Below are 11,071 nucleotides of genomic sequence, written 5' to 3'. Positions count from 1 at the left end.
ACGTCATCTGCATCATATTCATCATAATTGTGACATCCGCGTCGTCAATATAACTGCCAATCAGGCGCGCTGATGTCAGTACTTTTCACAACTTTCCACGTTAGAAGCGCAGAGCCATGAAGTGCCTGACCATGGTGTGTTAAACAGGAGCATCTAGGGCCCTGAAGAGGAATATCCCTGACACTAAAAATTATTCCACAGTGCAGGGAGGATGGGTGCGTCGGTAAGGAAACTGTGGCTAGATGATGTCTCTACCAGATAATGCATTTCCGAAAGTAAGTAACTTATCCATCTAATAGAGAAATCTAGCCACAGATTCCTTACCTTTGAACAGAAACCCACATAATATCATGCATGGAGGAGAGACTGTGGAATGGTTAGACCAGGAAGTCCTGCAAGACAGAACGACAAAATAGGCCTTCTCTGCGAACCTGGAAATCCAGGCAGTCGTGTCTGGCAAACATGTGCAGCGATGCCTAAGTGGCCAGTTGGCAGATATCAAAAACAGGGACACCATGCTGGAGAGCCGTGGTGGCTGCTTTTGCCCTGCTGGAATGGGCTCTAAGCCCTTCAGGAGGCTCTTTCTTCACTAAGCCATAGCATATTTTGATATAGTGGATATTCCAGCAGGTTATAGTCCTCTTTTGGACAGCACGCCCTTTCTTTACACCTACATACCCAACAAAGAGTTGGTCATTCACCCGGAACTCTTTTGTTTGGTTGAGATTGAACGATAATGCTCTTTTTGGGTCCAGACGATGGAGATACTCCACTTCCTTGAAAAGGTGCGGAGGTGCATAGAAGGTGGGTAGAGTAACCGACTACCCCATATGAAAAGATGCGCTAGTCCGGAGTACCACTTTATCAGGGAAGACCGTCAGGTAAGGAGGCTGTGATGACAGTGCCTGCAGTTCGCTCACCCTTCTGGCAGAAGTTATTGCCTCTAAGAAGGCTATTTTGATGGTAAGCAGCCGTAGAGGGCAGTTGTGCAGCGGCTCGAACGGTGCACACATCAGAAAATTAAGGTCCCATTGTATCATAGTAAAGGGTGACTGGGGAAGCAAGTGTGTTAACTCCTTCAAGAATCTCTACACCAGAGGCGATTTGAAAAGAGAAGGCTGATCAGGCAGCCGATGAAATGAGGAAAGGGCCGAAAAATAGCACTTGTAGGTGCTCAGAGCAAAGCCCTGCTGGGCCAAGGAAAGTATGAATAGGAGGGTATCAGATAGACTGGTCTGTGCAATATTTACAAAATGTATTTCATTGGTAAGCGTATACCGATTTTGTGGAGAGATGCCTGGCTGCCAGAATAACTAGCTGGGAGGTCAAAAGCTGGCAACTTTCACCGCTCAATCTCCATGCAAGGTGGAGGAGAGTGGACAGGTCCGGGTGGATGACCCTTCCTTGCTGCTGCGACAGAAGATCCTTCTGAAGGGGCAACCTGATTGGAGGATCAATGCTCATGTCTAGAACCTCAGGATACCAAACTCTCCGTCCCCAATCCGGAGTCACAACAATAACTTGTGCCCAGTTGCTCATGTGTTCTTGAGCATTCTGGGTAGGAGTGGTATATGTGGAAAAGCATACAGGAGGCCTGAGCTCCACTTGTGGCAAAAAGCATCGCCGCCTTTGAATCTCCAATGCTCAAAACTGCTGACATTGCACATTCTCTTGGGATGCGAACAGATCTAACCAAGGCTCTCCCAACCGCTGATAAAGACCTTGTGCCACCTCCGAATGGAGACGCCACTCATGACATGCAAGGTATATTCGGCTGAGCTCATCCGCCCTTGCGTTTAGAGAACTGGCTAGGTGTTGAACCACCAGGAAAATATCCTGTTGTTCAAGCCAAGTCCAGAGATGCAGGGCCTCTTGAGAGAGAGTCCATGACCCTACTCCGTCCTATTTGTTGCAGTACCGCATGGAAGTAGTGTTGTCTGTGAACCCCTGTACCAGCCTTCCCTTTATTGACAGCAAAACGGCTTTCAGTGCAAGTCGGATCGCCCAAACCTTTAACAGATTGATATGGAGTTTGGCTTCCACCGGAGACCAGAGTCCTCTGATCTCCACCTCCCCCAGATGGCCACCCTATCCCAGAAGAGATGCATCTGTCACTACTGTGAGATCTTAGTGAGGAGGGAGAGGGGTCTGCCCTGGATCCAATCGTGGTCTATTAGCCACCACATCTTTCACAGTGTACTCCAAAATCTGAACCAGGTCAGTGAGATTTCCTCAATGCTGTTCCCATTGGAACTTCAGGTCCCTCTGCAAAGCTTGCATATGCCACCATGCATGGTCCACTAGCAGGATGCAGGAGTTCATGAGGCCCAACAGCCTCAGAGTCATTCTCACCGAAATCCAGGATGCAGACTGAAACACTGGTATCATAGCCTGAATATCCTGAACACGCTGTTCCGGAGGGTAGGCCCAAAACCGCACCGTGTCCAGTACCGCTCCAATGAAAGGGAGCATCTGAGAGAGGGTGTGACTTAAGCACGTTGAGAGTGAACCTTAGCGAATGCAGGAGGGTCACCATAGTCTGGAGATGGGAGACAACTGTTTGGGACAAGCCCACATTCATTGGCAATGACAACCAGTCATCGAGATAGGGGAAAACTGGAACCCCTGATCTCCGCAGATGGGCTGGGACCACTGCCATCACCTTTGTGAACACCAGAGGGGTGCTGGTGAGGCCGAAGGGGAGCACTACAATTTGAAAGTGCTCATAGCTCACCATAAACCGCATATAGCGACGATGGGTAGGGAGGATGGGGATATGAAAATAGGCATCCTGCAAGTCCAGCACTACCATCCAGTTCCCGGGACAGGGCACACAGGACCAGAGCCGGGGTGAGCATCTTGAACTTCTCCTTTTTGAGGAATTGGTTAAGGGCTCTTAGGTCTAGGATAGGACTAAGTCCTCTGTGCTTTTTTGGGAACAAAAAAATAGCGGAAATAACAACCATAGCCTATTTCTGGCCCATGAACCCTCTCTATAGCTCCCTTGGCCAAGAGAGTTTTGGCTTCCTCGCGGAGCAGGGCAAGGTGATCCTCCATCAGCCGATTGTACACTCGAGGCATATATGGAGGGGTAAAAACAAAAGCAAAAACAACTGCAAAAACAAAAATGTGGAATCAAGCTATCCTGGCTGAAGATGGGTGAAACACCGAAACCAGTCCTAGGATACTTGTTTCCGGTCCAGGGAGGACCTGGCTTGGCAGTTCGGGCTGGACTGTTCCCATAAGGCACAGGGTCAAGACTGATTTGCATATAGACAGGTCTAAACTGGGGTGGCATGGTGAGCAAAAGAATGATGGATTCAACCCAGATCTTTTGACTGGGGGTGAATGTTTTGATTTGTTCTGCATTCCGTCCATCAATTGTGTCTCTTTTGCTTTCTTGCCCTAAGTGCGACAGGTATGCCCAGACGTGTGTCCTGGGCTCACTGTGCCACTGGAATCAAGCTATCCTGGCTAAAGAGGGATGAAACTCCGAAACCGGTCCTAGGAGGCTTGTTTCCAGTCCAGGGAGGACCTGGCTTGGCAGACTGGGGTGGACTGTTCCTATGAGGCACAGGGTCAAGACTGATTTGCATATGGCCAGGTCTAAACTGGGGTGGCATGGTGAGCAAAAGAATGATGGATTTAACCCAGATCTCTTGACTGGGAGTGAATGTTTTGATTTGTTCTGCATTCTGTCCATCAATTGTGTGTCTTTTGCTTTCTTGCCCTAAGGGTGCAAGTATGACCAGAAGTGGGCCCTGGGCTCACTGTGCCACTGGAATCAAGCTATCCTGGCTGAAGAGGGGTGAAACCCCGAAGGCGGTCCTAGGATGCTTGTTTCCGGTCCAGGGAGGACTTGGCTTGGCAGTTCGGGCTGGACTGTTCCCATGAGGCACAGGGTCAAAACTGATTTGCTTATGGCCAGGTCTAAACTGGGATGGCAGTGTGAGCAAAAGAATGATGGATTCAACCCAGATCTCTTGACTGGGGGTGAATGTTTTGATTTGTTCTGCATTCCGTCCATCAGTTGTGTGTCTTTTGCTTTCTTGCCCATAGATGGAAGGGTAGTCTTGTAGGGAAAGGATAGCCCCTTCGGACTATTTGCAACAACCTCTTTTCCGATGTGATGTTCCACCAGTGGTGGAGATGATGGCGTACTCTGCCACCGACTAGCTGTAAATGATCCCGGAGGATTGGACTAGGAAGGTTTTGCGGTAGAGGAGAGGATTGTGGCTTTGCTCAAGTTCCAACCTGAGAGGTCGGGGCGAACCGCGTCCATGGCCCCGCAGAGGTTGCTGAACTTGCGGGCCCGCTGGCTGGAATAGGGTTGGAGTGGTTGGTATCGCCTCCCTTAGCCACGAAAGGAGCAAAAAGCAGATGGAGGCCAGGAAGTTGTGGTGAGGCGTAAGGACTTGGTCGCAGCCCGCGAGTCCTTGAAATGCTCAAGGGCAGCATCTGCTCATATCCATGAGGTTAGCTTGGACATCACCAAAAAAACAGACGTTCTCATCCCGGAGTGGCGACATACTGCCACCATTGTGGAAATCGCTCTACCAAGTGAGTCTGTCATGCGCAAGCCGCATCTGATGGCAAACGGTGCTGCATCTCCTCCTTCTGAAATAGCTTGGGAGAGTAGAGGCCAGTCCTCCTCTGAGATTCTGGGCAGCACCTGTGCAACCGGATCCCATATAGAATGGAAATAACAGCCCAAAAGTAATGCGGTGTTCACCAGCTGCACTGCCAGACTGGTTGAAGAAAACATATTCTTTCCAAAGCTCTTCAGTCTCTTGTATTTCTCGTCCGGAGGTACGGAAGGGAACACGCCACAGGAAGTGGAAGCCTGGACCATCAAGCTTAGTGGGGTGGGCGGTGAAGAAAGCTGGGTGCCCCGACAGGGCGATGGCCGCGGGCAATCGTACTATTCACAGAAGCCTCTGCGCTGGGTTTAAACCAGTTGCCTAGAAGGACATCCGTCAAGGCCTCATTAAAAGGCAGTAAGGGTTCCAAGCTGGAGACCCCCAGCTGCAGGCCCTCTGTCAAGACCTAAGTCTTGACAAACGCCGGTAGATGATGTCGGTCGACTCCGCTTGAAGTCGTCGTCGTCGTGTTTGTCGTCGTCGTGACATCTGCATTGTCAATATAACAGTCACTCCTGTGCGCTCACGCCAGTCCTTTTCATTTCATGCCAGCCAGCGCCGTTCCATTGAAGAGAGCTATCCCCTGTCCATTTTTGACTTTTGTTGACTTCTTTTGGTGTGTAGGAATGTCAAGTGAGAAGACTTCAGGGTTCAATCCATGTGGCACCTGTCACTGCGCCATGTCGGTCACGGACCACCACTTAGTATGTGTTCGGAGCATGGAGCGCAACCACGACTCAAGGTCATGCTCTGACTGTGCCACAGGCTTTGAGGGAGCCGTCTCTAAAGCTGGTCGCGGCCCAACATCTGGCACCACGGAGGTCACCTCGTCGGTCTCGATCCCAGTCCAGGTCTCAGTCGAGAGGCAGATCCGAGCACCGCTCCGGTGAATCAAAGTTCTCTTCGTCAGTCGTCAAAGTCAGGTAAGAGGCACCTGTACCTGTCCTGGCTGTGAAAAGTACCAGAACTGTACTTCTTCTGCCCCTTGCTGGTCACAAAGACAAAGATTTGTCTCCATTGATCTGATCAAATGACACTATGTGGCTGAATCTCAACAGTAAGCCATGTGGCCCCTGGGTAGCTACCTGCCGCCTCTCAATACTGTATAGGAAGTTCAGATAGAAACTTTAATAACTTAATGTAGGAAAGTAGGATCTACTTTAATGGTTACCCCCACTTTTTGCTTGTGGGATCCTGCTAATCAGGTCCCCAGTCTCCGTGCTTTTTCCCCTAAATTGGTATGGAAAGTACTTAGGTGCATCCCAGTTTGGACCCTCGTGTATACTTATCAGTCCCTAGTATATGGTACTAAGGTACCCAGGGCATAGGCAAACCAAGGGTCCCTCATGGGCTAAAGCATGTATTATGCCACCCATGAGGGACCACTCAAACTGTAACTATTGGCCTGCCATTGCAGCCTGTGTAAGCTGGTGTTAGCACCACTTACGAAAGATATATGTTTACCTATATCTAGGGTCACTGCACTTAAAACCTATAAGTCACCCCAAAGCAGTCCTTTCAATCCTGAAGGCAGGGTGCTCGGTTCTAAGTGTGAGGGACCGGGTGCCCTGCATGAGCAGGACACCCCTACAGTCTACGGAGTCCATAATCCCGGGTTGTAAGTGAGACAACCATTTAACATATAGATGGGCGCCGTGTCATTACCCAATGACCATCTCAAAACTGGCTGTAACATACCCAATCATGGTTGCTATCAAACATGTTAGAATCATATCCTCACACTGGAACGAGTGTTGGGGGTATGATGCCATGCAAACATGTTGAAATCATACCCCCCGCATAGATGGTGTGGGAGGTATGATTCCATGCACTGTAAAGCTTCTCTGGGAGACCCTCAGTGCACTCGGTACCAATCTTCTAGACCCGGGCAGCACAACATGGCTGCTGCCGACCAGAGACAAGATTCTGCCCTCCTTCTGCTGAGCCAAACTCGATCAGGGGAAGGCAGAACAATAGGTATACTGTCACAGGGAGGTGTGACCACCTCCTAGACAGTGTTAGGTGTATTGGCGCCGGGTGGGAGCACTTGCCAGTGCCACTGTGTCTGCTTGAAGGACACACTTGATGCCCTCCTTGTGTAGTCCAGTTCAAACCAGCTCAGGGAGCCGTTGGCTTCCACTCTTGAGCGAAACTGGACAAAGGACATGGGAGTATCCTCTCCACTGTCTGACCCCTCCTCTGGGTGGGAACCCTGAATTGTCCCAACACTTTCCTTAGGGTACTTAAGGGCTTACCTGAGGGTGGGTCCATAGATTTGTTGAGGAACAAGATTCATTTCAGACACCACTTCTCCTTCAATCGTCTGGGCACTCTAGACTTTGCTGGAATTCGCTCTGGTCAGCAAGGCTGCAACCGGGAAGACTCCCGCTGCCCCTGATCTCATTGCACTGCTCATCTTCTGCAATGTCCTTGCCTGTGCATAGTTCCAGGAACCTTCCAGGACCTGTGGCCATCCAAAACACCTGAAGGAATCTCCCTTGAAAGGAAGGAGTCACTTCCCTGCATCCTCAGGCACCGCAACTAAGCTGACCGGTCAGCAGATCCTGGGCTCCCACGGTCTCCGATAGGCTCGGCAACACAGGTGGTGGTTCTCTACATCTCGCAAGGCCTGCCATGTCCTCTCACCAAGTTTGAGGCCAGTATCCCTCGTGGGAGCCGCAGGAACTGAACCCCTGTGCACCGCGTTGACTTGCAGTTGCAAAGACTTGTTGGCTTCCTTCCACCAAGAGCTTCGGGCTCCAAGTAACTCCAGCCTCAAGCATCTCCAGTGACCAAGATCTTGGTCCTCACTGCATCACTTGCACTGTGGTCCTGCATATTTAGTGAGCTGCTTGAGGTCCTCTAGCGACTCCAGTGCATCTGGCCTGTGGGTCCTCTTTTGGGTCATCTTTGAATTCTTTGAACTCCCCTGATTTCTCTGGGCCTGCCCTGGCTCCCCTTCTTGTGGTGAGTCTCCTGGACCTAGCTAGTCCCGACATTGTACCTTCTTCGACTTCCACATTGATTGCAGTTGCCAAGGCTTTTTGGTGCTCCCGACGAACACCGACCCCTCAACTCTCGACATCCAGCATGGGACAGCTCGTACCCGGCTCCTGGTTGTCCACATCATCACCTGGTCCACATAGCTGCACTTTCAAGGTCACTGTCAGCTTCCATGCAACACTGGACATCAGTAGGAACACGTCTTCCGTGCCTCCGGGTCACTCCTAAGTGGCATAGAGTCTGTCCCCTCTGCTTGCAGGTACTCTCCTTCCTGAATCCACCTTTGGGTTCCACCGGACACTTTCACCTTCTCCAGCAGCGACATCTTTCTGAAGTCCTCCATTGAGTTTGACCGCGGTTTCCGCACCACTTCACACCTATGCACCTGGCTTCCCTTATGTAGGTAACCTGGTTACTAGGGTATCTATGGGTGGGGTGGCTCTCCAACCTGCTGTCTTCCACTGGGTTTCATCAGGGTCCACTGAGAAGGGTCCTTTTTAAAAAAAAATTGCAACCACGACTTACCCATTGACTTGCATTGATCCTGCGGTTGTGTTCTCAATCTGCACAAGGCCTCCGTGGGGCTCCTGGTTGCTTACCTTGGATGATTCCTTGGGTCCCCGGCACTTCTACATCTTCTGGGTATAGTCCAGACTTGAGTCGTGGTACATATACCACTATTTTATTATATGGCTCGGTCTCCCCCTGGAAACCACTGTGTATTTTGTGCTACTTACCTGTTTCTATTGAAAAGTATTGTGTGCATTGTGTATATCTCCGGTTAGGAGATATCTGTATGTGTTAGTGAATGTCTTATAATAAATACATATTTTTATAAATACACTGTGTGGTTCTTTTTTACTTAATCTATACCAATAAGATTATGTTATGGTAAAACAAGCTGCTTTACACTCCTTCTGGACTAAGCCTGAAGGTTGCTTTCCACAGCTACCACTTAGAGAGCTTGCTAAGATTGTCTAAGACCACTAAAATCACTATAAGGGTTGCCTGGATTGGTGCAGGGTGCCCACTTACATAAATATACATCATATACCAGGCCAGCTTCCCATATTGCTGTGCAGCGGTTGAGATTCAAGCCTTCATTGTTTTACCAGATAATTTTGATGTGGAGTGATTGAAAAAAAACATCACAAATATTAGGCACATATAATACAGCTCAGGAGAAGGTAGTGCTACTGAACTTAGGGTTGGGTAGTGAAGGGTCTAGCACAACCTTTTCTCCAACATCAGAGAGTTTAGGTTCCACTAGGTTAGGTAGGTGCAACACCTCACTTCACCTAGAACCATTTCTTTAGTTAAGCATACTGGTGTACCCCAGTCCGCTAAGCACAGTGTTCTAAAGTTCCAGGATCTAAGGACCCTGTGTAGTCTTAAAAAGATAAAGACAGGTGTCAACCCCACAATTAAACTGCTCTTAGAGCTGCTGCATAAGGATGATTGTCATCCTGTAGAGGCAGAAGGACAGGATAATGTGGGTGGGGATACTCCTGAAGAGGGAGCACCAGTAGCTCTTCCTAATGATCTCAATTCTGAGTATGGGTAAGAGGACTCAAATGATTCCAACCTGCCAAACTCTGACCCCTCAGGGCATAGTGCAGATGGCACAGAGGAGATATCCTTTGTTCCTCCTGGGAGAGTCTAGAGTAGACCAAGGAGGTCTAGATCCTCCTCTAGAGAATCCAATAACCCAGACTTTTCCATAGGAACCACCAAATCTAGTAAGATGGGTATCTCTTTTGACAGGAAATACCAATTACTCAAACTTGAGAAAGCTAGGCTTAGGCTCAGGAAAGATCAGTTGGCCATTGACAAAGAGTCCCTGGAAGTACAGAAGGCTAGGAAAAACTGGGACTAGAGTCCCATGGTGACAGCAACAATGTCCCTAGAATCATAGAAACGTATTTTGACAATAGGAACCTGAGCAGGATATTCCCTCCTTACTAGGAGGGGGTGATATCCTTAAATGGATCACTGCTTTGGAGAGGCCTGTAAAGTTCAAAGGGTACCTCAAGAGCAGTGGGCAGCTATCCTGTGGCTCTCCTGTGCTAACAAAGGTAGAGATAAGCTCCTCGCTTTTAGAGAAGAGGATGCTGACAATTACTCAGTACTGAACAGTGCTCTCATAGATGGGTTAGGCTTAACCACTGAACAGTACAGGATTAAGTTCAGGGGCACCCAAAAAGCACACACCCAGGACCGGGTAGATTTTGTAGACAGTACTAATAAGGCTCTGGAACGCTGGCTTCATGGAAGCAAGGTGCAGGACTATGAAGGATTGTACAAATTGATTATGAGGGAGCACATCCCTAATGACTGTCAGAACCAGCTTTTACATCAGTACCTGGTGGATTCTGATCTGACCTCTCCCCAAGAATTGGGAAAGAAGAAAGACAAATGGGTTTGTACCAGGGTTAAGCAGAAAAACCATTGTAATTGAGGTACCCAGAAGAAGCAGTATTATTCTAAATACCAGGATAAGGGTGGGGACAAGGCTAATGATAAAAAAGAGTCTTCACAAGGACCCCAAAAACCTGAATCTGGGGAGGAGTCCCAAAATTCCAAGAAAAGCAAAAGGAAACCTTAGTGCCACCTGTATAAAGTGAAGACCAATTGGGTAAGGGATGCTGATTGTCGAAAGGCCAAGCAAACTACTACTACTACCCCTGCCCCTGCGGCACCTGCTCCCCCTAGCACATGTACAAGTGGCAGTACAGCAACCAAGGGATTAGTGGGGTTAACCTTGGGTTCTGAGAGGCGTTCTGACTTAGTCAGAACTCCAGCTCCGGCATGTGATGGTGGCATAGATCTTGCCACCTTACTAGTCAATCCCACTAACTTGGGAAAGTACAGACAACAACCTTTAAGTAATGGAAAATAAGCTACGACTTACAGGGACATAGGGGCCAGTGTCACTATGGTGACAGAGAAGCTTGTGTCCCCTAACAGATTATACTTGGACAAATGTACCAAGTCACCAATGCTAGCAATGTCAGGATTGACCATTCCTTGGCAGTTGTGAACTTCAGCTGCGGAGGGGTAACTGGACCTAAGAAGGTTGTGGTATCTCCAGACCCACCTGTAGATTGTTTGGTTGGCAATGATCTAGAGACCTCAGCCTGAGCTGAAGTGGAGTTCAGAACTCATGCAGAGATGATGGGCATCTCTGCCAGTGTGTTTGCTGTTACCAAGGCTCAGGCAAAACAGCCCAACACTGACAAAACACTGGATCCTGGAAAAATGGACCAGGTATTCCCCAGGAGAAGGAAGAGAAAGGGTAAGGAATTGCCCTCCTCACAAATCCCCAGTGAAGATCAGTCTCCTGAGGGAGATGATCACAGCCCCAGGGAAGGTACTGTCCCAGAGGAACTTGGGTCTGACCAGGCAGAGTTTATGGGGGCAGGGGGCCC

Source organism: Triturus cristatus, chromosome 4_1, assembly GCF_964204655.1.
Source record: "Triturus cristatus chromosome 4_1, aTriCri1.1, whole genome shotgun sequence".
NCBI lineage: Eukaryota > Metazoa > Chordata > Amphibia > Caudata > Salamandridae > Triturus > Triturus cristatus.
Note: the sequence above shows the minus strand (reverse complement) of the source record.